The 24,366-nt window shown below is 41.8% G+C and overlaps 1 long non-coding RNA gene across 3 annotated transcripts in view; it reads left to right on the top strand.

The window, feature by feature from the left end:
• Positions 1 to 16,687: 16,687 nt before the first annotated feature.
• LOC137764778 (uncharacterized) overlaps positions 16,688 to 24,366 on the top strand; it is a 93,066-nt gene continuing 85,387 nt past the window's right edge. For all 3 annotated transcript variants that reach the window (XR_011074060.1, XR_011074058.1, XR_011074059.1), the window contains exon 1: positions 16,688 to 16,782. This is a non-coding gene — a long non-coding RNA (uncharacterized lncRNA). The remainder of the gene's footprint in view (positions 16,783 to 24,366) is intronic.

Genomic DNA, 24,366 nt, shown 5'->3' on the forward strand with positions numbered 1-24,366 from the left:
TTTGTTCACCCCTTATGTTTTAGCTACTTTTCCACGACTGCTACTCTTTGTTCAACCTAGTATAGACGCACATAGGTCTAGTCCCTTCTTTGGGTCTTCATTTTTCTTGTGAGGATCCCCATTTACATGTAAATAAAATGTGTATACTTTTCTCCTGTTAATCTATCTTTTGTCAGTCCCAGCCGGAGATCGCAGGAGGATAGAGGAAATTTTGCTTTCCCTACAATGGGAATGAAAATCAGTGGCCTGCTCATGAAATGTGAAGTTCAAAGGTTGTCCAGGATGGTGCCTTTGTGTGTGTGCCTCTCTTTCCAGCCAAAGGTGCAGGCCCCGCTCCCTCAGCCAGGCCAACAGCTCCCTCAATTGCATCCCCCCAACCCCCGCACTAGCTCATACTTGGCCAGCTCAGGCCTCTGGGCTTAAGACTGAGAGTAGAATTTCAATGCCATGAGCCTTGCATTTTAAATGCCAAGCCTAAAAATATCCTCCAAAACGTAGACAAATAAACTACTAACATCAGTGTCTATACCAGGTTCTTTCTTGCTGGCACTCTGGCCGCTTGTATGACCTTTCAACACAGCGTTTGAAAAAATGATCAGCGCTTTCCTCTTCCCCTGGTAGCTCAGAATAGCTCTGTTTCCTTTCCTATAAACAAGTCATATCTCTGGGAATTTCTAAAGCCGAATATTGTCTGCTTAGAAGCCGTGACTCACACTCTTTCCTGGCAGTCCTGACAAATTCATGAACGCCTCTTGAGGAAAGGATCCCAGACAATAAGAGTGGTCACAGAAAGCCTCAGATTCCTTCATGTCAAACCCAGGAAGCTGAGCGACAACGGAAAATACCAGCAAGAATCCCTGGCCACGGCATCCCCCTCTTCTTGGCTGAGCTGTCAGAGCAGGAAGGGGAAACCCGCCTAGAAACTTGTCCCAGTCTGTCTTTAGGTCATCACCCAGCCAGCCCCCTCTGTTTGGGAATTTACCTAGCTCAGCTTCCTCCTGCTTCTGATTCGGTAAAAGTTGTCTGAGGGGTGACTCCCCGGGGAAATTACCAGGAGGTCACACACCCCGGGTGGTGGGGCTTCCTAGCTACTTTTAGCAGGAACTCTGTGGCCAAAAAAAAAAAAAATTCTTTCTGCACATTCTCTTCCCAATACTTTTTCCCCTCCTCCACTCCTGGTCCTGTCTCTCCATTTTTTTGTCCCTCTTTAGTGCCACATCTTTTTCCTCAGGCTTGTTAAATTGTCAAGAAACAAAGGAAAGAAATGTTTATTTGGCTTCTCCCATCTCAACAGCATAAAAGTCGCTGTGTGTTAGTGTGTGTGTGTGCGCACGCGTGTCTGTGTGTGTGACACATATGTAAACAATAACGCAAGGACCTTTGTTGAAGAGGCTGCATGAGAAAAACTGAAAAAGCTCTGGATGCACAGGGCATTGTTGTAGTTCCACCCATTTCTTGGTTTCATACTAATGAAGGGACAAAGGATTGATCTGCTTATGGCCCAGCAAATGCCCTGTGGTGGAAGGTTTAATCCCAGCTGTCCTGCAGCGTGGCCTGAAATCAGTCTCACTATAACCAGAACATTGAAAATCTGAAATATCCATAACTATGTGATCAGTGAGATAATAATGCTTACCATACATAAAATGTGACATGTGTCCAGTATGGTGGTAAGTATTTCACATGTATTTTCTCAATCGCTACAACCTAATAGTTTTTAGTATTTCACAGATAAGGAAGCAGTACTGGAGAAGTTTAATTAGTCGTTCAAGATTTTTTGAAAAAGTCATGGCAAGGCTGAAACTTAGGCCCATATCTATTGGAAACCAGAGTCTGGTTCTTAGTCAATGTGCCAGAGAGATACCCTGAGAGACTAAGATGGGATGGGAAAGGAGAGAGAGAGAGAGAAAGAGAAGACAAGCATGTGTGTGTGTGTGTGTGTGTGTGCGTGTGTGTGTGTGTGAGATACTGTGATTTATAATAAGAAAAATATATTTGTTCTTCATCCCAGTTCTTGCACAGAGCTCCTAAAACCCTTAGAATTTTCTAATCAGTGAGAATGATAAAGGTGCCTTTTGTTATATTAGTGAGGTGACTTTTTTTTTTTTTTTTTGGTGAGGTGACTTTTGAACCACACCTAAGGATGGGGGCTGGTTGCCAGTGGAATCAGCTGTGTGATCAGAGGGTTAGAGCTTTCAGTCCCCCCACCCCCTACTCCCCACCTCCACGGAGGTGAGAGGGACTAGAGATGGAGTTCAATCACCAGTGGCTAACGATTTAATCAATCATGTCTGTGTTACGAGGGGTAGTCGGGGTTCAGAGAGCCTCTGGGTTGGTGAACCCATGGAGATTCAGGGAGGGTGGTGGCTGGGAGAAGTCATGGAGGCCCCGCACCCTTTCCCCATACCTTGCCCTCTGCATCTCTTCCATCTGGCTGTTCCTGCATTATATCCTTTTATAATAAACTGATAATCAAAGTAAGTAAAATGTTCCTCTGAGCTCTGTGAGCCACTCTAACAAATTCATCAGACCCAAGGAGGAGGTTACTGGAACCTCCAATCTAGAGCATGTCAGTCAGAAGCACAGGTGACAACTTGGACTTCTGATTGGTGTCTGAAGTTGGGGGATGGGGGGCAGACTTGTAGGACTGAGCCGTTAACCTGTGAGATGTGACACTGTCTCCCAGTACATAGGGTCAGAATTGAGTTGAATTGTAGGATGACCAGCTGGTGTCAGAGAATTACTGATTGGTGTGGGAAAAACCGCCACACATTGGAATTGGTGACAAGAATTATAGTGACTGTTACACTAATATGATTTACTAATTTCATTTCTTCCTCAATTCTTTAGGGTGAACAGCTTATCCAGGACCTTTGTTCTCCCATTTGGAGAGAGTAATTAAGACCTCAGACACCCTCCATAGTTGAAGAAACATGGTTTCCAGGGGCATCAATTCCAATGAAAAATCTAGGACAACCCCTCTCCTACTCCCACTTTCTCCGAAGCAAAATAGAGACCTGGGGACCTGGTCTGTACTGTAGCCACTGCCTGGGTGTGAGCGTCTGTTGCTGTCTCTCAAGGGTCCTTCCTTGGCACCCATCCCCCAAATGTTCTTATTGTTATTTTAAAGTCCTAAATTTGGCTTGACCTAGGCTGGGGAAAGTTATCTTTCTTTTTCACTTTTCCTTCAGGTGAAAAACGAGGCTGACATATTTATGGATTTTTGTTACTTCTTTAATAAATGGCTCCCTGGGATGCGATTCTAGGAAAATGGCACTTTAAGGAATAATGTCTCAGAAGGTGGTGACTGGGCAGAATTAGCCATTGTGGTAAGAGATACTCCACACTAGGCATTTCCAGGAGACTGGCGGTGGTCAGAAATGCTCCTATTGATTCCGTCCACAGAAGTGTACACGTGTTGGTAAAATGCCTTTCACGGACATTTATACGACTTAAGGATGAAGAGAGAGATGCTTTTCCTCTCCACTGTTTGTTGTTTCAGATGGAAGAAGTAGGGCTGAAACATGCCAGAGAACTTGTCATACTTCTTCAAGAATCTGAAATACTTTTCTGAAGAACAATTCCCTCCACTCTTTTCAATGACATTCTGTTTCTCTTGAGGGAACAGGAAATAATGACTCTGAGTATTTCATAGGGTGCTGGAAGAAGAAGGAGTCTTCCTGATGTAGCTGTATAATTTCCTCATTTTTAAAGATGAGGAAACTGAGGCCCAGGGAAGTAAAGGAAGTCACCCTTGATCTCACAGTGAGTTTGCATGTGTGAATCAGGCCAAAGCTCAGTTTCCCTTTTTGGTGCCCTATAATTACCTGGGAATAATCTCAAGAAAACATGTTCCAAACCCTGGAACCCAAGGCCTCAGCCCCTCCTTTTCCCTTTTTTGCTCATTGCTCACCTGTGCTTTGTTCGGTAATGGCCCTGATGTAGCCAGTTCACCAGGCGGCCCATGGACTCCTCAGAGAGCATTAGTCTTGGGCTCTTGCCTCAAGGGCCCTGATTCATTTCTAGCCATGATTGCATCAGGGTGCATATGTGTCTCTGTGTGAGAGATGTGGGTATTTCTTCAGTCACATGTGAGAGTTTGCCTCAGCTACCCACCCCCATCACACTCTGTCAGCTATGGCTAAAGAATAAAGCCAAGAAGGAGGCAGCCACTTAGGATTTCATACAGACTAGAGGTCTGGTCCTCTTAAAGATTATAAATGCTGCCATAGGAAACATTAAGAATTAAAATCATGATTTTATTGGGCGTTTCCTTTGTGATCCTTACTAGCATTTTGAGTCAGTGAATAAAGTGAGGCTGGCATTTTAATTGGCTTCTTGCAAAAGTGGTTGGGCAGGGTACTCAGGCTTTTTGGGGAAGTGTATGGACGTCTTCAGATAAAAGGTTTTATATGAGGGAAAGGTTATTGCTATTATTTTGAACTTTCAGAGTGGTTTCGTTTTTGCATATTTATGATATTAATATAACTTTAATAGAAGGCTTAATGTGCAAGTTGCTAAGCACATTGCCCAATGGAAAAAAAATAATGATACAACTACTGCAATGATAAGGCAGTTTTCACCTACACTTAATTATCTCTCTTTCTTAAGTAGAAAGACTTGATGAAATCTTAAAAGTATGCTGGAAAAGTTTCTAGAATGAAATAGTTTAATTTTAAGATTTATGTTTTAGGTAAAGACCAAATAGTATTCTGTCCATTTGAAAAAACAAAAAAAGGTGAAAGTTCAAAGTTTCATAATTGTGTGATATCTGTTACTATCAGAGAAATTGGATGTTGAAATGGACAAGCAAGACTGAAAACTGAAGTGGATATATCCTTAAAAACTGTGTGAAAGAGGCAGGGGGTGTGGGGTTCTTTAATGAAATAAATCTGACGTTGACCTAAACCTATTTTAGCACTAGGCTTTGGTGTAGACTATGCATAACTTGAGTAGGAAAGTTTGGGCACTATTCTTTCTTAAATAGTTGAAACTGTGGCTTTGGGCTTGTAGATCATGTTGTATTAATTTTTAAGAAACTGGATGCTGTCCACTGTGTCTGTGGATGGAAATTTTATTGCAGAAACTGTTTACTGTTATGTAAGTCTGTTTCATACAACCACGTGAGTTGGCTCTGCTACATATTTACAATCTCTAGCTTTTGCTGGGTCCTCACTGCACCCATAATCCTATGCCTCCTTTCCCCAAGAAAATATTTAAAGTTTTCACTGTTCTCATTCTGAACAACCCGGCTCATGACATTACCTCCTAATTCACAGAAAATGTACATCCGATCCAGCAAGAACTCTCTCAACTTCTTTCTTCTCTCATGTAGAAACAGTGACATCCACACCCCTCCTTCCCTCCCAAGTCCCCCTTTGTTCAGACCTAGCCCCTCTACGTGAGTTCTGGGTTGCAGTCACTTCCACCCCCCATCTCTTCAGGGGGCTCATTAATCACTCTTCCCTCTACTAGGTGCTTTCAATCACTCTTTTTCTATTGGTTTCTTGTTCTCAGCACATAAATATGCTCAATTTTTCCCCATCTTAAAAAATATATATACAACTTTCCCTTGACCAAGGGTGTCCTAGCTATCGTAAGTCTCCTTTCCATATACAGTCATAAGAGTAGCTTGTACTTATTCCTTCTACTTCCTTATGTTTCATTTATTACTTAGCTTAGCTCAACCTTACTTCCATCCCCACCGCTCCCCATGAAATGCTCTCACCAAGATCATTTAGCATCTCGTAAGCTCCAAATCCAGTAGACTTTGTGTTAGGCCTCTGATTATTCGGCTTTCTGTGGTAGTTGCTTAGGGTAAAATCTTCCATGTGATCTTTGACTCCTCTCTCTCACATTGCACATCTGATCCAACAGCTCTACTTTCAAAATCTATCTAGAATTCAACTACTTCTCACCATCCCATTGCCACCTGGTCCACGTTAGGATCACTTTTTGCCTGCATTATGGCAATGGTTTCTTAACTGGTCCCCTAGCTCCTGCCCTCACCCTTCTACACCCTGTTATCACCCTGCAGCCAAAGAGTTTAAATGCTTAAATTAGGCTATGCTGTTTCTCTCCTCCTCACTCTCCGATGACTGCCATCTCGCTCTGAGTAACGAAGTTCTCAGTAGAAGCTGCAAGGCCCTACAGGATCCTCCCCCTATTCCTGTCTGTTTCCGTCTCCTACCACTGCTCTTGCCTCCCAGAGCTAGGGCTAGCATGAAGCTCTCAGAAAGTGCCTGGGGTGCAAAACTGAAGAAGGACCCCACTCTCAGGGTCTTGAAACACTACTGACAACTTCTTAAAATCCCTCTTCTTAAAACTCTTCTTTCCTTGCTTATGTTGCCCAGTTTTCCTTCTATTTTTTCAACTTTCTCCTTAATTCCACCCCACTCCCATCTAAGCAGCATGGTATTGTCATGGGATGGTCAGGTTTTTGCTGTGCAAATATGGAGTTAGAGTGCTTGAGTTCAGTTTCTAGAGCCATGTGACAATAGACAGTTACACTTTCTAAGTCTCAGTTTCCTCATTTGGAAAATTTAAATAATAATGTCTACCCTGCAGTGTTGTTGTCTGATTAAGTAAGTCATGTAGATATTTAGCATGATGCCTGGCATAAAGCCAGGGCTCAATAAATATTCACTATTATAATAAAAACAACTGATATTATTACTTCTGTTTGCATCCCCTTATCCCCCCTGTCCTCGCTGGTAAACCAGTTGAGTTTTTCCAGAACTGCTGCAAAATAATTCCTGATACAAATCAAGCGATTTTGTTTCTAAAGGCAAAGAAGAGAATGACATAGTTCACATTTCCTTTCTTGCAGGAAAAATGTTACGGGTCATACTTTTGCTAAGAAGCTTGAAGAACAAAGTTAATTAAAACATTATTCCTAGAAAGAAAGAGGAACAGAACGTTTGCAAAATTCCCTTATCAAATCACATGTTGAAGTTATACAATACCAATGACATACAAGATGGAAGAGAAATTATAATCACATGTGTGGGGACCAGCAGAGATTTTTACCTGATATACCAGTGGGCTGAATCTTGGCATATGAGTGGTATATACATACATAGGTGAAGTGTTTGATGACTTTAAGTTACATTTTTCTAAAACTCCAGGCTACTGGGAGAGAATCTGTTTAGCTAACGATGATTTTTGTAAGTCATCCCATGAGACGCAGCATTAGGATTTATACTGATGGAGCACTGGCTATGGGCTCAGCAAGGAACTAGGTGTATTCCTTTTGCCTGGAATAGTCTGTCTTCAGATTCTCTCTTGACTGTCTCCTTCTTGTCACTTAGGTGCCAGCGCCTTAATCTCCAAGTCAGAACTCCTCACAGTCATTCTCCATCTCATTATCCTGCTTTATTTTTGACTGACAGCCAGCAGTCAGAGAAGGGAGTGTGCTCATCTTTCTGCTTCCTTTCTATTCTTACTTCCCCATATTTCTAAACTTGCTTTCTGACTCCTCAAGTGTTGAAGTTCAAGGCAGGACTTAGTAAATGTTCAGTGTTTTCTCTTTCTCTTCTGGACACTTCCCTGGATTCTTTGGAGATACTGCTTGTGGTCTTGTAAACTGGAGTTCCCTTAACATAAGTGAATGTATTTCTATTGTGGCAGTGTATGGGAACCCTCATCCTGGCCTCATTGCCTAGCTACAACAACGAAAAAATCCCAAGCCAGTCTCCTTTTCCTGCTCTCTCAACACATTTTCAGACAAGCTTTGGGAGCCTGCCTTGACTGCCCTCAGATAGCCTCATTATATAAGTAATGAACCTTTTCGTACCCCTTTGGTGTGGTGTCATTGGTCTTGACATTGGAACCAAATTTTGGGTAAGGGAGTCCATCTTGCAAGGGACCACAAAAACTGGTGCAGCAAGCTGGGTGACCACATTATTTATTTTGCTTGATATTAGTATAGCCATTCTAGCTCTCTTATGGTTTCTGTTTGCATAATATATCTTTTTCCATCCTTTTACTTTCAATTTATTTGTATCTTTCGATATAAAGTATGTCTCCTATAAGTAGCAGAAAGTTGGATCTTGTTTTTGTTCTTTAAATCCAATCTGATAATCTCTTCCTTTTGATTAGATTGTTTAGTTCATTCACATTTAACGTTATCATTGATATAGTTGGACTTACATCTGACATTCTGATTTTTTTGTTCTCTGTGTCTCATGTCTTTTTTCTCATTGTTTTTCTTCTATGTCTCCTTTACTACTTTCTTTTTTTTTTAATGGACTTTATTTTTTAGAATACTTACAGATTTATAGAAAAATTTAGAAGATAGAAGAGTTCCTATATATGCCACCCCCAATTTTCCCTATTATTAACTTCTTACATTAGTATGGTACATTTGCCACAATTAAAGAATCAGTATTGATATATTAATTAAATTCCATAGTTCATTCAGATTGTCCTAGTTTTTAAAAAATTGTGATAATATATATATATAACTTAAAAGTTACCATTTTAGCCATTTAAAAATGTACAGTTCAGTGGCATTTAGTACTTTCATATTGTCGTGCACCCATCACCACCATCCATCTTTTCATCTTCCCACACTGAATCTCTGTACTTATTAAACACTAACTCCCCAGCCTCCACTCTGCTCAGCCTCTGACAACCACCATTCTGTTTTCTATTGCTATGAATTTGACTAACTAGCTACCTCATATAAGGGGAATCATACAATATTTGTCCTTTTGTGTCTGGCTTATTTCGCTTAACGTCATGTCTTCAAAGTTCATCGATGCCAACATTTCCTTCCTTTATAAGACTGAATAATATTCCATTGTATGCACATACCACAGTGTGTTTATTCATCTGTTGGTGACCAGTTGGATTGTTTCTACATTTTAGCTATTGGGAGTAATGCTGCTATAAACATGGGTGCACAGATATCTGTTTAAGTCTCTGATTTTGATTCTTTTGGGTACATATCTCAGATTTCCTTAGTTTTCACTTAATTTTTTTTCCTTCTATGATCCCATCCATGATACAACATTATATTTGGTTTTTGTATCTCCTTAGGTTCCTATTGGCAGTGACAGCTCTCAGATTTTCCTTATTTTTGATGATCTTGATAGTTTTGAAGAACATTGGTCAAGTATATTGTAGGATGCTCCTCTACTGGAATTTGTCTAGTGTGTTTCTCATGATTAAACTGGCATTATAGGGTATGGAGAGGAGAACCATAGAGGTCAAGTGCCATATTCATTACATCATATCAAGGATACATACTATCAGCATGACTTATCATTGTTGATAATTGACCTTGATCATTTGGCTGAGATAATGTTTCTCAGGTTTCTCCACCATAAAGTTACTCTCACCCACCCCTATCGTCCATACTGACTCTTTGGAATTAAGTTACTGTGAGCAGTCTACACTTAAGGAGTGCGGAGTTATGGTTCCCTCATTAAGGATGGAATATCTACATAAATTATTTGAAATTCTCCTGCCAGGAGATTTTTCTCTTCTCCCCATTTATTTATTTATTCAATCATTTTCTATGTCAGTGTGGACACATGGATATTTATTTTATACTGTGGGCTATAATCCAGTGTTATTTTATTTCTTTATTTTGCTCAAATGGTTCCAACCTTGGCCGTTGGGAGGTCTTTCAGTTGGCTCCTATATCCCTTTGACATATCTCTATTAACATAGGGTTTTAATTAATTTGTTTTTTAGCATTTCCTTATTTTCTGTCATTGCAAGATGCTCCAGGTTCATCTTGTATATTTCTTGCCCCTGTCCTAGAATCAGTCATTTCTCTAAGAAAATCCTGTTTCTCTCATAAAGAGAATGGTATTAGAAACCAAAATCTGGGTGCTAGGTGTTCCCGTTACTACTGTTTTGCATGTCTCACAATTTTTTTGAAACTGGACATTTTGGTAGTATAACAACTCTAGATACTGATTCCCTCCCTTACTCCCCAGGAGTGGTGGTGGTTGTTGTTGGCTTTGTCAGTTGTTTATTTATTTAGTGACTTGGCTGAACTAATCCTGTGACATCTATTTCCCCCCTAGCGTGCAGCCCCTGTTATCAATGCTTACATTTTTTCCCCCTTGTTTTTGTCTTTTAGCCTGGCTACCTAAGGATCATCCCTGGGTCTGTGTTGGCATAAGCCACTTATTGGTCAAAGGTTGTACTTAGCCCCCTTAGCCAGTTAGATTTTTGCTCTCTCTCTCTATTTTTTTTTTATTGCAGTATAATTGCTTTACAATGGTGTCCTAGTTTCTGCTGTACAGTGCAGTGAATCAGCTATATGTATACATATATCCCCTCCATCTTGGACCTCCCTCCACCCCAAGCCCACCCATCTAGGTCATCACAGAGCAAAGAGCTGAGCTCCCTGTGCTATCCAGCAGGTTCCCACTAGCTATCTATTTTATACATGGTAGTGTATTTATGTCAAACCTAATCTCCCAATTCATCCCACCCTCCCCTTCCCCACTGTGTCCACACGTCTGTTCTCTACATCTGCGTTTCTATTCCTGCCCTGCAAATACGTTCATCTGTACCATTTTGTGTGTATGGCCTCAAGGTTGCTATTACAGTTCAGGGAATTTGTGTTTATTGCCCCATGTTCAGCCAAGGGCTTGTAGCTTGGAGGTTCTTTCTCTGATTGTTCCCAAGAGGGCTCAGCCTTGGGCATGCCCATAATCTGCCAGTTTGTCAGGAGTGAGTGTAATTTTAGTTTTAAACCTAGGAGTCACCCTGGATCAGAATACCTGTTGTTCACGGTTTGGTCAAGGGTTGTGTTTAAGCCCCTTGTGCCAGCAAGTCTTCCATCCTGGGATGACTGATCCCAGGAGGGCTTTTCCTGGCTGCTCTTTTCCCAGTTCTCTCTATTAAACTTCTGGCTGCACTGCTGTTTTGCTTGTCTCCTGGAGCTATCATTCTCCTCTTAATTACTGTCTACCAAGATCTCCAGTGTTTTCAAAAACACCCTTACGCATGGAGTTCTCTACTCTCTGTTCCAGTCAGCCCCCTCAGGCAGAGCTTCAGAACTCTTCATCCTTTGGGTCTGCCTCACCCCCTGGGTAGAACCCCCATGCCACTGCACCAGAGCTATACTCCAGTTCTATAAGAGGACACTTCTTGGGGGACCATTGCCAGCCCCTGGTCTTCTCAGCTTGCCCTTCCTCAAAGGGAACCTCTATGATGGAGCTGGGCAAGGGTGATCAGGGCCCCTGTACTTTCAGTGGGCTACAACTGGTGCAGGACTTGGGAAGGGAGCTGCATCCCCTAGGCCATTCCTCCTAGGAACAGAGCTTCTGTAACACTAGGTTGGGGTGGGGTGGGGGAATGAGAAATATTACTGGCAACATGCCACTCTTGGGGGTGAAATCATAGACCAGACTGTGCACTTCAGGAAGGGGAGGCCCCTATCTTCCTAGCTGCATATGCCCAGGGTATGGGAGTTAAAGGAGCAGGTCATGGCTGACATGCCATGGATGCTTGTTGTTCTTATGAAATTTAGTAGATTATCTTGAATGAATATTTCTCCTTTTGCTCTATGCCCTTAAGATAATTTCCAGGGACTTTTAAGTGATTTTACTTTAATTTTTGTAATTTTCTCCAGTTAAATTGTTGTTACGCTAACAACAGAGAGTCCACTGGAAGTCCCATCCACCCAACTTTAATATTCTTTTACACCAACAGTTATGTTCCCTACCATGAATACGAGAGACAGTCTTCCACTATGTTGATGTTGCTGCTGCCACGGATTGCTTGGTGGGGAGGTGGGGTTTGAGAATCAATGAGAATATGTCAACTATAGGAGGGCTAAGGAAAGAACTGGCCCTACCATCAGTGGGGAAGGAAACAGGTTTTATTTTTTATCAGTGGCTTCTGATTGTAATTCAGGTTGATGATCATCATTCATTCCAGCCTTCTGGGGGTCCTGATATAGCCATCTGATGCTTCCTCAGGCATCTGAACTAATATCAGCATCAAGTAGCATCTGTTCACTGTGAGGAGAGAAGATGCACATTAATTGCAGCAGGAGGAATTTGGGCTAAATGTGAGGAGATAGTCCCTGATCAAAAGCATTAGCCTGAGAGGTCTTTTTCAAGTGTAAATCAGATTATGCCACTCTCCTGCTTCAAGCCTTCCAATGGCTGCCCAGTGAAATTAGAATAAACTCCAGTCCCTTAACCAAGACCTACATTTCACTTCACTCCCTGTCATTCACCATGCTTCAGTAACTCGGGCTTTCTTTCTGTCCTTCAAGTCCACCAGGCTTGCTCCTGCCCTAGGACCATTGCGTTCGCTGGTTCCTCTGCCTGGAATGCCCGTGCTCAGATCTCCACATGGGTAACTGTGATCAACCGTCTTAATGCCCAGTTCACCTTCTCAGGAGGACTTTCTGGCCCACGATATCTAAGGTAGGTTCCCCTCACTCCCAGTCTTCATTGTTCGCTCTTCATTATTAACCTGCTGCCACTATCCTACTAGAGCGTAACTTCCAGGAGGCAAGAATCTTGATGAATCTTGATTATGCTGTCTGCTCTCTTCTAAGTGCTAGAAGTGCTTGCCATCCAGTGGGAATTTAATAAATCCAAAGAATAAATGGAAGAATGAAAACATGGATGGAATGAATATCCATAGTTTTCTTTTTAGGTTTTAAAGAAATGAATAAAATACTCTCTTGATGAGGTGTCTCAGAAGAGGGACCTAGATAAGATTCAATGGTGAGATCTTGTAATGTGGGGATTCACTTTACTAGTAGAAGAGTGCTTTATAGAAAGTGGCAGACTGAAGTGTTTTCCAGGGAAATAAATCCTCCAAACAGGAACAATTCAACATATATTCAATTATTCAGTTGTTCAGAACCTGGTTTTTAGTTCCACTTTGGCCCCTGACTGAAATAATTTCATGTGCACTTGTGCCCTGTTTTGTTATAACACCCAAGGGCAGGCACAGTAAGAGTGATAGCGCCACTGTTGACCTCATATACTTGTGATTGCAATAACTTTGAATATTATGACTCATGGAAGACACAGAAACCCCAAATAATGCTGCCTTTGCCAATTTAAACAAAGCCTGGCTCCTTTCTATTTCATCAATCAAATGAATGTCCCTTTCCTTACCCCAGTGATTAAACCAACTATTTTGTTCCAAGATGTATTTTCTTTATCAATTACTGTGCTGAGAAATTCTTTCATCTTGGATTTAGAAACTAATCTTCTTATGAGAAATGCAGAAAAATGACCCTGGTTTTAACAAGTCTAGGACTTTGAAATCTGCATTACGGAAGGGTATGGAAACATGATATTTGATCAGGGGAGGTGAGGGAGAATTGTATAGGCTCTGACTAATAAATAATGAACCAGATACATCTATACAGGAACTATTGTGTACCTGATCTCTTTGCTCTTTAAACTCTTAGCAAAGATTACACATAAAGAATAATTATTACATATTTCCTTTGAAATGGTGACCAAGAGTACTGAGAAATTACACAGTGCACTGAACAGGGCATAGTGGCCAGATTTTAAGTGGCCTCCCCCCACAAATCCCCAATTCCTGAAGTAGAAATGTGAATTCTCAAGTGCCCAAATTGTTAATAACTTCAGAAGTTCACACAAGAAAACCAATATTTCAAAAATTCTTTTATCATGGTAATTTTCAAACATACAAAATTATTGAAAGAATAGTACAATTATTTACCAATATACCAACCGCCTAGATTCCACAATTGTTAATATTTTACTAATCATTTGGATGTAATACTTTATATTTGAATACTTCAGTATTCATCTCCTAAAAAGAAGAACACCCTTCGGTATAATCACATTTAAGACCATTAACAGTAATTCTCTAATATCATCTAATAGTTAACTTCAAATTTCCCCAATAGTCCCTGAAATATCTTTTATGTATCTTATTTTTCAAATGAGGATTCATTCAAAGTCATGTGTTGCACTTGGTGTTTCTGGTCTCTTTTAATCTGGAACTGATTCCACCCCTATTTTTTTTTTTTTTTTTTCCATGACATCACTTTTTGAGAGACTAGGCCAGTTATCTTGCAGAACTTCCCACATTCTGAATTTTTCTTATTGTTCTATTGTGGTGTTATTTAACTTTTTTCCCTCTGTCTCCTATACTTCTTGTAAATTGGAAGTTAGGTCAAAGGCTTAGTTCAATTCAGGTTAAACATCTATGTCAAGAGTTCTTCAAAAGTGATCCATACTGCATCACAGCAGGAAGCATGTAAGGTTAGAATATTCTACTACTAATGATGCTAACTTTTAAAGTTCTTTAACTTCAGTGTTTCTATAAGAAAACAGTTTACATTTTGGACAGTAGAGAGCTCCTTTGTGCTAAAATTAAGGTGATTTGCAGCTTACAAAACAGATACAAGCAACAGTTTGCAGAGATAGTCTAAAATGATGACTCATTATCCATTATTCCATCAGTGATGGGGGAGATACAACTGGATGTCAAAGGGACTTGAGAAACAGCTGAAGTCAGGCTACCTCTCCCCAGGAAGATGAGCAAATTCCCATGTGGCCTGGATCCTGGCAATAACTTCAGGGAAGTGGACTTGGGTGCCTGGGTGACACCAGGTAAAGGGCTTAAGAGGTTGGTGTTGCTCTTCCCCTAGATTTTAGGAAAATTTCCAGGGAAATAATTAAACAGCCCAAGTGGAATTTCTGGCCTTATTACTTGTACTGCTGTTATTTCAAGTGCAACGACTTTATCTATTTGATTTAAAAAACTGGTTCCTGCTTTAAAAAGCTTTGGGGCACCAGAACAGTAAAATTGCCCAATGAAATACTTAAATCAATTGACAGCACCACATTTAAAAACACAGCGTATCACAAAGCAACATAAATGCCATGACCAGTATGAGATTCCCTTTGGCTACACAAATTTTTAAAGACAGCCTTTACACTGGATTAAACATGTGTAAACCTGGGTCTGGTTGAACCAATGAAGGCAGACGGCATGATAGAAAAGCATGTCCTTCCCCTGATTTAGATGCACAAGGTGGGGAGCTAATAGCACACTCAAATTACTATCAAAGCTAAACTTTATCTCTTGTTTACTGCGCACTGGGCACTGGGCTAAGAGACTCACATTCTGTGCATCATTTAATTGTCACAATAAACGTATAAAGTCACTTATTTAACGAATAAGATATGTGTGTGCGTGCGCATGTGCATGCATCCTACTGTGTGCCAGGAATTTCATTTTACTGGGCTCTGGAACAAAATCAAAATCCAAAACACACAGGGCTCCTCAATTCAGGCTGACCTCAATTCGGGCTGACCCTAAATAGTAAGGGTCTTGGATTTGTAGATAATACCTGATGAGGGGCCACATGTCAACAAGTTACGTAACTGCTAGTGCAGGCATTTCAGGTTAGGAAATCTTTCCGTTCTGACCATTACATGGACTCTGTGCTAACAGGCATTTTGGAGGTCTGTTAAAACTGATCACAGTGTAGGCAACATACTAGCATAAGAATGGGCTCAAGGAAGCTGATGTTGTAAGAAAGGAGTGATGGAGAGAGAATCAAGAGGCAGGAGGTTTACATGAAAAGTATCTCCCATATGGATAGCTCATGTTTGCTGTGTTTTCTTTCAATAATAGAAACTAAACATAATAAGAAAAAAAGCCCACTTTAACAGAACACAGTTATGTTTCTATTTTGGACAGAAGGATTTTTATGAGGAGATGAAGTGGCTTATTTCAGAGAGGGGTGTTTCAACAGTAACGGGGCAAACAGGAGAGACTTCTTTTCATTTGCACAGTTTGGTTGAAAGTTAATCAAACTTACACAAGTGCAGAGACTATGAGGTGAAAACACACTTGAATATTTTTTTAAAAGACCAAGAAAACAACAGCATCTGTCATTGTTTGGGACTTTATAGTGTTCAAATCGCTTTCACATACTTTATCAGAAATACCTTATGTGTATCTTTTCATCCTCATTGGATTCTCTCATCCTCACTCACCCCATGGCCTGGACTCTCAGCTCCTTGTTCTAAACAGCTGTCCCTCCTGAAGCTGTGGGGCTGTAGGATTTCACCACTGTGGACAACTTGCCACAGGCTTGGGGACTCTGGCTCTTCCAGGCACTTTCAGACTTGGATGAAATATCACACTAAAGGACATAGGAGTAGGCTTCCCGGGTGATTTCAAGGGGTGGAGGGATGGGGCAATCTGGAAGTATTGGGCAGTAAATTCTTCAGTGGGCAAATATTCATCAGTGTTTCATCTTTCCTTGATGGGTTGCTTCGAGGTATAGTTTCTCCATAGATATCTTGCATGATCCTGTGAATACGCCTGTCAAATGACTGGTTGTGACCCTTTGTGGCTTCACATGAAGCACTGGTCAATGTGGTAGCTCATCATCTTTTCATTCCTTCCCATTCTTCTTGTCTCGTTTCCTTTTGCCTTCACTCTGGATGCCCTGGGATTGTACCTTCCAGATAAAGCACCAGTACTTAATCCCTGCCTCAGGCTCTGTATTTTAGGAAACTAGGTCTCATACACATATTTGTTTCCAACTCTTTCCAACACTTTGAAGTAGACAAGAATGTTAGTGTTAGTCATACTTTAAAGATGAGAAAACCGAGGCTCGGAAAGTTTAAGTGATTAGTCTGAGATTACCTTCATTTATTTGTTCATTAATTCACTCATTTATTTAACAGACATTTCTCAAGCACCTTCTGTGTGCTGACGGAGTCTGAGACAGACAAGATTTCTGCCTTCACGGAACTTAAATTGTAATTTAGAGGAGACAGATGGCACGTAAGTACCATCAATATCTGCTGAATGAATGAATTAATGAACAGATGCAAGAGTCTTATCTTTCCCAGGTTGACTACTTAGATTTTAAAAAAACATATCAAATTTCAAATTATTTCCCCCAAAAAACCTTTTTTGGGGGTGCTATTGTTTTATTGTTGTCCTGTATTTCTGCTTAATCTGCCCATCGAGTAATCCAGTATTTGTTGACTGCCAAATGATTAGTAGGCTCCAGGTACTTTTAGGACAATATAGGCAGAGGGGACAACAGGTACAAAGACAACAAAGTATAAACAAGCCTGGGTGACTTCAGAAACAGAAAAGAGGCTGGTGTGTCTCGGAAGTAAAGGTTGAGAGGGAGAGAGGTGTGGGATGAGGTCAGAGAGATGAGCAATAGCCAGATCATATAGACTTCTGAATAAGGGTTATGATTTATTATAAGGACAGTAGGAAACCACAGGAAGGTTTTAAGTGATATGATTAACATGATTGCTAAGTGGTAATTCTCAGGCCTTCTGACTCCTGGACCTAAGGACTTCTTCTACATGAAGCAGGTGTCAGAGTTGGGACTAGAAGCTAAGCTCCAAGGCTCCCAGTTTCTGATAGAGTGAAGCCAGCTTCATAATGGTAGCTCAGCTATGAAGCCCTCCGATAATGCAGCAACATGACTCCAATGGCACCCCTTCCCCTACAACAGATGAAAAGACAGACTCATGGAGTCACTTCCAGCCAAACAGGACTTTATCGTTCCATCTATAGATTGGGAATGATATAACCTTTTATTCAATAGTGAGGTGGAGGGGTAGAGACCTACAGGTCCTTGGGAGCAGGGAGCATGTGACCTTGGGCTGCTGAGAATCAGCTGTGGTTCAAATCAGTCTGAGTAATCTGGGCATCAGATCAGCAGTGCCTGTCCTATTCATTAAATAAGTGAAAATGATGCTATTGCCTTGTCTGGTGTAAGAGAACTGAGTGGTTGTGTTCAGTGACAAGAGAGGTGTCAGCATGGGTTCCACGTTGTTTTGAACATCATCCAGAAAAGTCACAGGCAAGATGGGTAAATGCAGCCTGATTAATAAAGTTTTGTTTTGTTTTTGTTTGTTATTTTTGTGTGAAAGGATGATGGATTTTCCTACACGGGGTGCCTTTGCAAGGGATTCTGTGATCCTCAATAAATGGGTATGGGAATGCAAATGTAGGGGTCACTGTCCTGAAGAGGATTCAGGACTTATCCATAGGCTTGAAGTTTGGCTCTCCCTTTGCCTCCCAACTTCCATTTTCTTAAGAGAGAACTGCAGCCTGGGGACACAGCTCCCCTTTTCCCTGGGATGCTTCCCTCCAGGAATTGTGGATCAGGCAGTCCTCAAGCCCTCAGTAACTCACGAACCTTAGGCCTTTGCACCACAAGTCCCCTGTGTGGACACCCCTTAATCCCCAGCCTATTCTCTCTTCTGGCTCTGCAGCTCTCAATTCAATAGTTTGCCTTGAGGCCTGCAGAGACTGTTCCTATTCAGCTGACCACTAAGTGATATTTTGATGTTATTAATGTGTATTCATCTGCTCCCTTTCTTCTCCCAAAAGGAGTGAGGGAGACAAACATTTCAGAATAGAGATGAGGGGACGGATGGGGTGATCATGTAGGTTTGGGGGGAAGGGGAGAGGAAATTGAAAACATGGTGAGCTTGATGGAGCCAAGGAAGTGGAGAAGATGCCAAGGAAAGCTGGTAAACAACAGTGTTTGTGCATCGCAGAATCACACCTTCTCTGAGTCCACTGTTTCACCAGCCTGCCCCCATCAGCCCGGCGCCTCTTAGCAATTCCCCAGCTGTCAGCTCCCTACCTGCCCGGCTCTGGCTGCTCGGCTCAGAGCTGCTCCCCTGGGCCTCACTCTGGCTTGTCAGTGGGCTGCGTCAGCATCACGCCACACTGTCTCCCGTTGGCCCGGTGATCAACGCCTGACGGGCCGGCCCTCTCTCCCCTCTCAGCTAGGGCCAATGGGAGTCAGGGGAAGGTTTTGGTTACAAATGAAAATAAAATAAATAAGTCATACTCCTGCACTCCAGAGTCTGGGAGAAACATCTTCATGGCCTCGTAAATCTTTCTTTTTAAATTTGTCCTTCTCCTTCCAGATGCCCCTCCCAATCCCCTGCGCACACTTGGCTGCCCCTCACAGTGCAGGGAATGCGAAATGAGAGGCTTGGGCTTAGGCTAGATGTCAGTAACCCCCCTCCCCCGTGAACCCCCAAAGGCATTTGTGCTGTGTGTGTGTGCGTGTGTGTGAAGAGAGGAACCAGCCAGCCAGAATCCAGGCCAGTGACAGCTTGTCCCCTACTCTTCTGACCTTTGCAACAAGACACCCAGCCCCCTCCCAAATCCCCCCTCACCTGGCTAAATTACCCCCAAAGCTCTTGGTTTCTTTATTTCTTTCCATTACAGGGGGTTCTGATAATTAAATGCAATACTCTATTTTAAGATGCCTAGGAGTTTTTCTAAATAGATATTAGACATTTTATTAAAGCTCGTTGAGTTTGAATGTTTTGCTTAAGACTTTGTCGTCTGTTTAAAGACACATCTTAAAACAGGGGATGCTATTAATCTCATACACCTGAATGTGAATAACAGTGCCCAAAAGTTGGGCCTCAGAGAGTCAGGAGAAAGAGCTAGAGGTCCTGAAGTCACCAGGTGGATGACGTGTGTGAGGGACCAAGGGGTGTATGCTGGAAAAAGCCTTACACCCCTTTGTGGTTTGCCTAGGGTTGCCCAGGTCATGTCATAAGGATGATTAGATGGGGTGGTGGTAGGAGGGGAGCATGGTCACAGGGGCCAAAGGATTAGAAGGGAAGGAAAGCAAGAGGGTGGCTGCTTGGGCAACCAATACTCAGTGCAGGGGAGGCTTTCCCACCCTCCCACCCCCGCAAAGGATCAGCTTTGTCTTAAAAAGTCTTTTTACTTTAGACTAGGGTGGACAATCCTCCTTGACCACTGCTATCCTACACTCCTTCCCCTCTCTTACTTCAGTGCATTATCCATGAAGGGAGAGGATGTGTGCCATCCATTAACTGTGGCCAGAGGGCTCATCTTGCCAGTGTCCTGAGCTGTTGAGGGGTCGAGGAGAGATTTGTACCTGATGTGTTATCTTATGGGGTTAAGGAGGAGGAAGAGACTGGGAAAGGGTTAGGTTTAAGGAAAAGTTGCCCAACTTCTGCCAAATGGGAACAATGGAGGCACCACAGGGCAATGGGGCTGCCCTCTGAGGGATGCCAAGATGGAGCCATGGCAGTTCAGGAGGGTAGACAGGCCAGATGTCTGCTTTCACATTGTTATCCAGGAAGATTTCAGTGTTCAGAGCCGTGTACATTTCTATCTCTTTGAACGTTTTCTGTCTGCTTCCCCTGCACGGTTGCCATGCCGAGGTGGTGGTGAGATTTTTATAGACTATACTTTTGATGGGTAGAGTAGCTTCCACATTGGCTTGGGGCCAAGATGAACAGGTGCCATCACAGAGGCTCTGGGTGCCATGTAGAGGTACATTTGCCACAAAGCTGGTGAAGTTTAAGGTTTAGAGTCCCTCGTTTGCCTGAGCTCTGTCCATGGCGCTGAGGTTGGCCTGGGAATATTTACACCGGGGTACAGTCTGCCCTTGGGAGGACAGACAGAGGAAGAGGCCTAGGTCGGCCCTGTCTGAACAAGAAATTCCAGGGTGCCATATACATGGAGCAAGACCAGGAAGTGGGAGGCGTGGGCTTTGAGTACACATATGCATGTTTCTTTGACCCCGTAGACGCCTTGCCATGTGTAGAGGGACGGAAAGAGAGGAGGAGCAGAGTGTAGCCTGTAAAGTATGGATTCCCTCTAGCCTGGGTTAAGGGTGTTTCTGATAGTATCCCGATAAGGTGCCTAAGACTGGGAGTACATGTGTATACAGAGAGTAAAAATATTTCAGATGTGCAGAGCCAGAAGCTAGTCTGTGGAAAGTTCTTCCAAATCTTAAATCTCATATGTCTGAAAGAAACGATGACGATTTCACCAGATTTGACAACCATCCTAACAGTTTCCATGACAATACCAGTAATGACTTCTGGAACTGAGGAAGCTTTTCTAAAATATCAATAATAAAAGGCAAATTTTGACCAACCATGCTAGAAGAAAGACTGAATTATCTTTCTATTTCCTCTAGAGGATAAGATATGACAAAATCATTGTCATGTGAAGAAGTCATCAAAGAGCAAGCAGCCAAAAATATAGAGGAAAAATTATTATAGAGCCATGTCAGGAAGTTAATTAATAAAAATCTTACTTTTTTTTTCTATTTGTGATGTATGTGATATTTATCCACTAATTTTGTGTTTTGTGTTTTGTTTCTTCATTCTAAGTAAATAGGTTTTTTTGGTGCTTAGTTTTGAACTTGTAGCTTAGCACTGTTTTTTTTTCAGAGGGGCTTCTAAGTTTTATAAACTTCAGCCCCCATGAAACCTGTACCAGCCGCTGCCACCCTATTTTTTTCTGGGTAACAGTATTTAATGTCCTTCATGACTGTAGCTGGGAATAAAGGAAATTATTGTAACCACTTCATGTCCTCAGTAGACTGGGCCTTATAGGCTAAGCCCAAATTTAATAATGTTTGTGATGTTATAATGTTTATAACATTTGGGATGTTTACCAAACTTGCAGTTTCATATGATCTTCAGTAAGCTACTGAACGTTTTAGATTTTGGATTCTTCATCTGTAAAGTGAGAGGGGCAGATAAAATGTTTTCTAGTTTTCTCTCCAGCACTAATGTTCTATGCTTTTCCCACTGAAAACTGAACTCAGCATTAGCAACTGGTATAAGCTGAGGACTGTCGGTATTAATTATAATCCACAGCAATAACTAGGTCCCCAGATAATGTCTTCCCTGAACAGCTTCCAATCGCACTTCTCCCCATATCCCACCTCCATAATGGTGTGGCTCACAATTTACACGACATATGTGCTTCTTCGAAGTCATATTTTTCTGATTCAGAGTATATAATGGATATGCTAGGGAGGCCTTTAAGAAAGAAAATCTATCATGAAGTTCTTATTGGCAAATGTAAGCAAATGTGACTTTATAAAAGGATTCTTCAAGTGGATTCCCTCCATGCCAAGATATTCACACCTCATATATAATTTCTTAAAATTCATATATTCAGATTAAGTTATATGAAGCCACATTAACAACGGCAAAAGTGACAAATAAGAGAGCCAATTTTGATCTTAGAATGGGGACAATGGAATAAGATGGAGAGATTTGAGGTCTGGAAGTTGAGTATATGGATAGAAAAGGACCCCCTTATCCCCAAATGTCTGGGTGACACCAAACTGAAAGACAGCTCTTGGAATGTGTCTCAGGCGCTACACTTACTCCTACTTTGACTATAATACCTTCTGGCACCAGAAATACGGCCAAGACAATTCCACGCATTCCTATAAATGGGTCTGTTTCTGCATATTGTGTATAAAATGTTCAAAACCTCTAAACATTCATATATGTCCCTAACCAGTGATGCAGCTAAGGGACTTATGCCCAAAGGAGTCTTGATCTCCAGCTCTAACAAAGACTGCTCTGATTCCTTGTGATTGTTCAACAGGCATCTCTCCCCTCTTTTACTATCCCTGGGAAACTGTTTCTATGCACTCCCCACCCCTACCCGCCCTTCAAATGCCCACTAGCTGGGTGCATATGTTATTCTGAGGCAATAAGGACTCTGAGTACACGTTTCTTAACTCATTCTGCTGTGTCACTGTCTCACCGGATCAATATTTGGCCGGGGAAGTGCTAACTCAAAGTGAAGGCTGCTTCCTCCGTCCTCTTGTAGAAGAGCCGTGTCTCCCTGGAGTGTGGCTAACACTTGTGCATTTACCACTTCTTTTTTCCTCCTGCTTCTGTCTTCCTTCATCAGCTGAGGCTGACCCTGGTTTTAAGGATGGATTTCAGGATGGAGGACTTAGATCATTTTTTGTTTTTCTTTCATTCCCGTGCAAAGTTTTACTTTAAAACAAGGAAATCATCTGTTTATCTTAGCCCAGGCAGTCCTGGAGAGTTTAAGCACGGGGATATGGAGAAAACTTCCTGGGTTCCAATATTTCCTATCTGTGTGTCCTCGGGCAAGTCACTTAACCTCTTTAAGTCATAATTTCACAGTTTGGAAAATGGGGATTAAAAACGTAGCTTCCTGAGGAGCTGTGAGATTAGGTGACCTGATGCCCGTCAAGTTCCTGGCATGGCTCTGACAGGTGAACAGTAAACGCTCAATGAGTGTTAGCTAGCATTTATTGCTTCCCATGTTTCCTCTACATTCTGTACTCCCGTGGGTAGGGGGTTTGTTTTTGTGAACTGAGTTTCTGCAAGAGAGACGAGAGGTTGGCTTAGATCTATATTTTTAGCCTTTTGGCCCTGTACTGTGGCCTTTCCCCCCTTTATCTTTCTTGCTTTCTTTTTCCTAAAGCCTAAAATATTTATTTATATTTTTATTTTTTTAACATCTTTATTGGAGTATAATTGCTTTACAATGGTATGTTAGTTTCTGCTTTATAACATAGTGAATCAGCTATACGTATACATATATCCCCCTATCTCCTCCCTCTTGCATCCTTTCTTGCCTGCCTTACCTCACATACATATCTCACATACACACTCACCTTGACTGGGAGTTTCTCAGTGGTCAGTAGCAAGCGCCTTTGTCTCTCATCCCCAACTCCTGATTGAGGACACAATTTAGAGCATATGTCCAGTAAATGTCTTTCAAGTGATTTCCCTTCTATAGTCTCATCAGATTCTTGTCTTGTTATTTTTATTAGAGTCCTACATTCTGAACATTTGCTTGTTTTGGCAATGGAGTCTATGTTTGTAAGATATTCTTATAAGACTGTGTCCTAAAATATTTCCCAAAGTACGTATGACCGGCAGGGACACTAACCCAACGAGAAATATCAGGAGAAAAGATGTCTGTGGTTGTCTGCCTCTCCTCTCCTGCTTTGTGAGGAGTGGACACTTGTGAAGAATTGTCTGGTGGAGAGAAAAATGACAATTTGAGACCTGCAGAGGAATGTTAAGGGGCCTGTGCTTTCTTTGTACGTTTAGCCTTTCCTGCACAGAGATCGTCTAGGGAAGATCCTATCCAACATCCCTACCTGGTCCCCTTCACCTTGAAACTCTTCCCCTCCCTCTTCTCAAGTCATTCTCCTCTAACCTTATAGTATTTGTGAGTAAGTATTTGTTTGGCCACCACGATTAGCTACCAAACTTTGCCACGTTGTTTTCTACTTCTCCCCTTTTTAAGGATGTCCAATAGCGTGATGCCTCCTCCCCCTGTCCTTCCCAACAGGATTCTCCCCCTAAAAAGCATTATTTTTCACTGGCCTCTCCACAAAGAAGGGTCATAGTAAATTCAGTCATCTTAAGCTAATTCCTAGAATTGAGAAGTTGGGAGACACTGATCTAGGGTAGTAATTGTTTTTTAAAATGTAAATACATATTTTATTTTAAAATATTTTTAGATTTACAGAAAAATTGCAAAGATAGTACAGAGAGTTCCTATATACCTCTCATCCAGTTTCACCTGTTG

This window comes from Eschrichtius robustus, chromosome 5 (assembly GCF_028021215.1).
Source record: "Eschrichtius robustus isolate mEscRob2 chromosome 5, mEscRob2.pri, whole genome shotgun sequence".
Lineage (NCBI taxonomy): Eukaryota > Metazoa > Chordata > Mammalia > Artiodactyla > Eschrichtiidae > Eschrichtius > Eschrichtius robustus.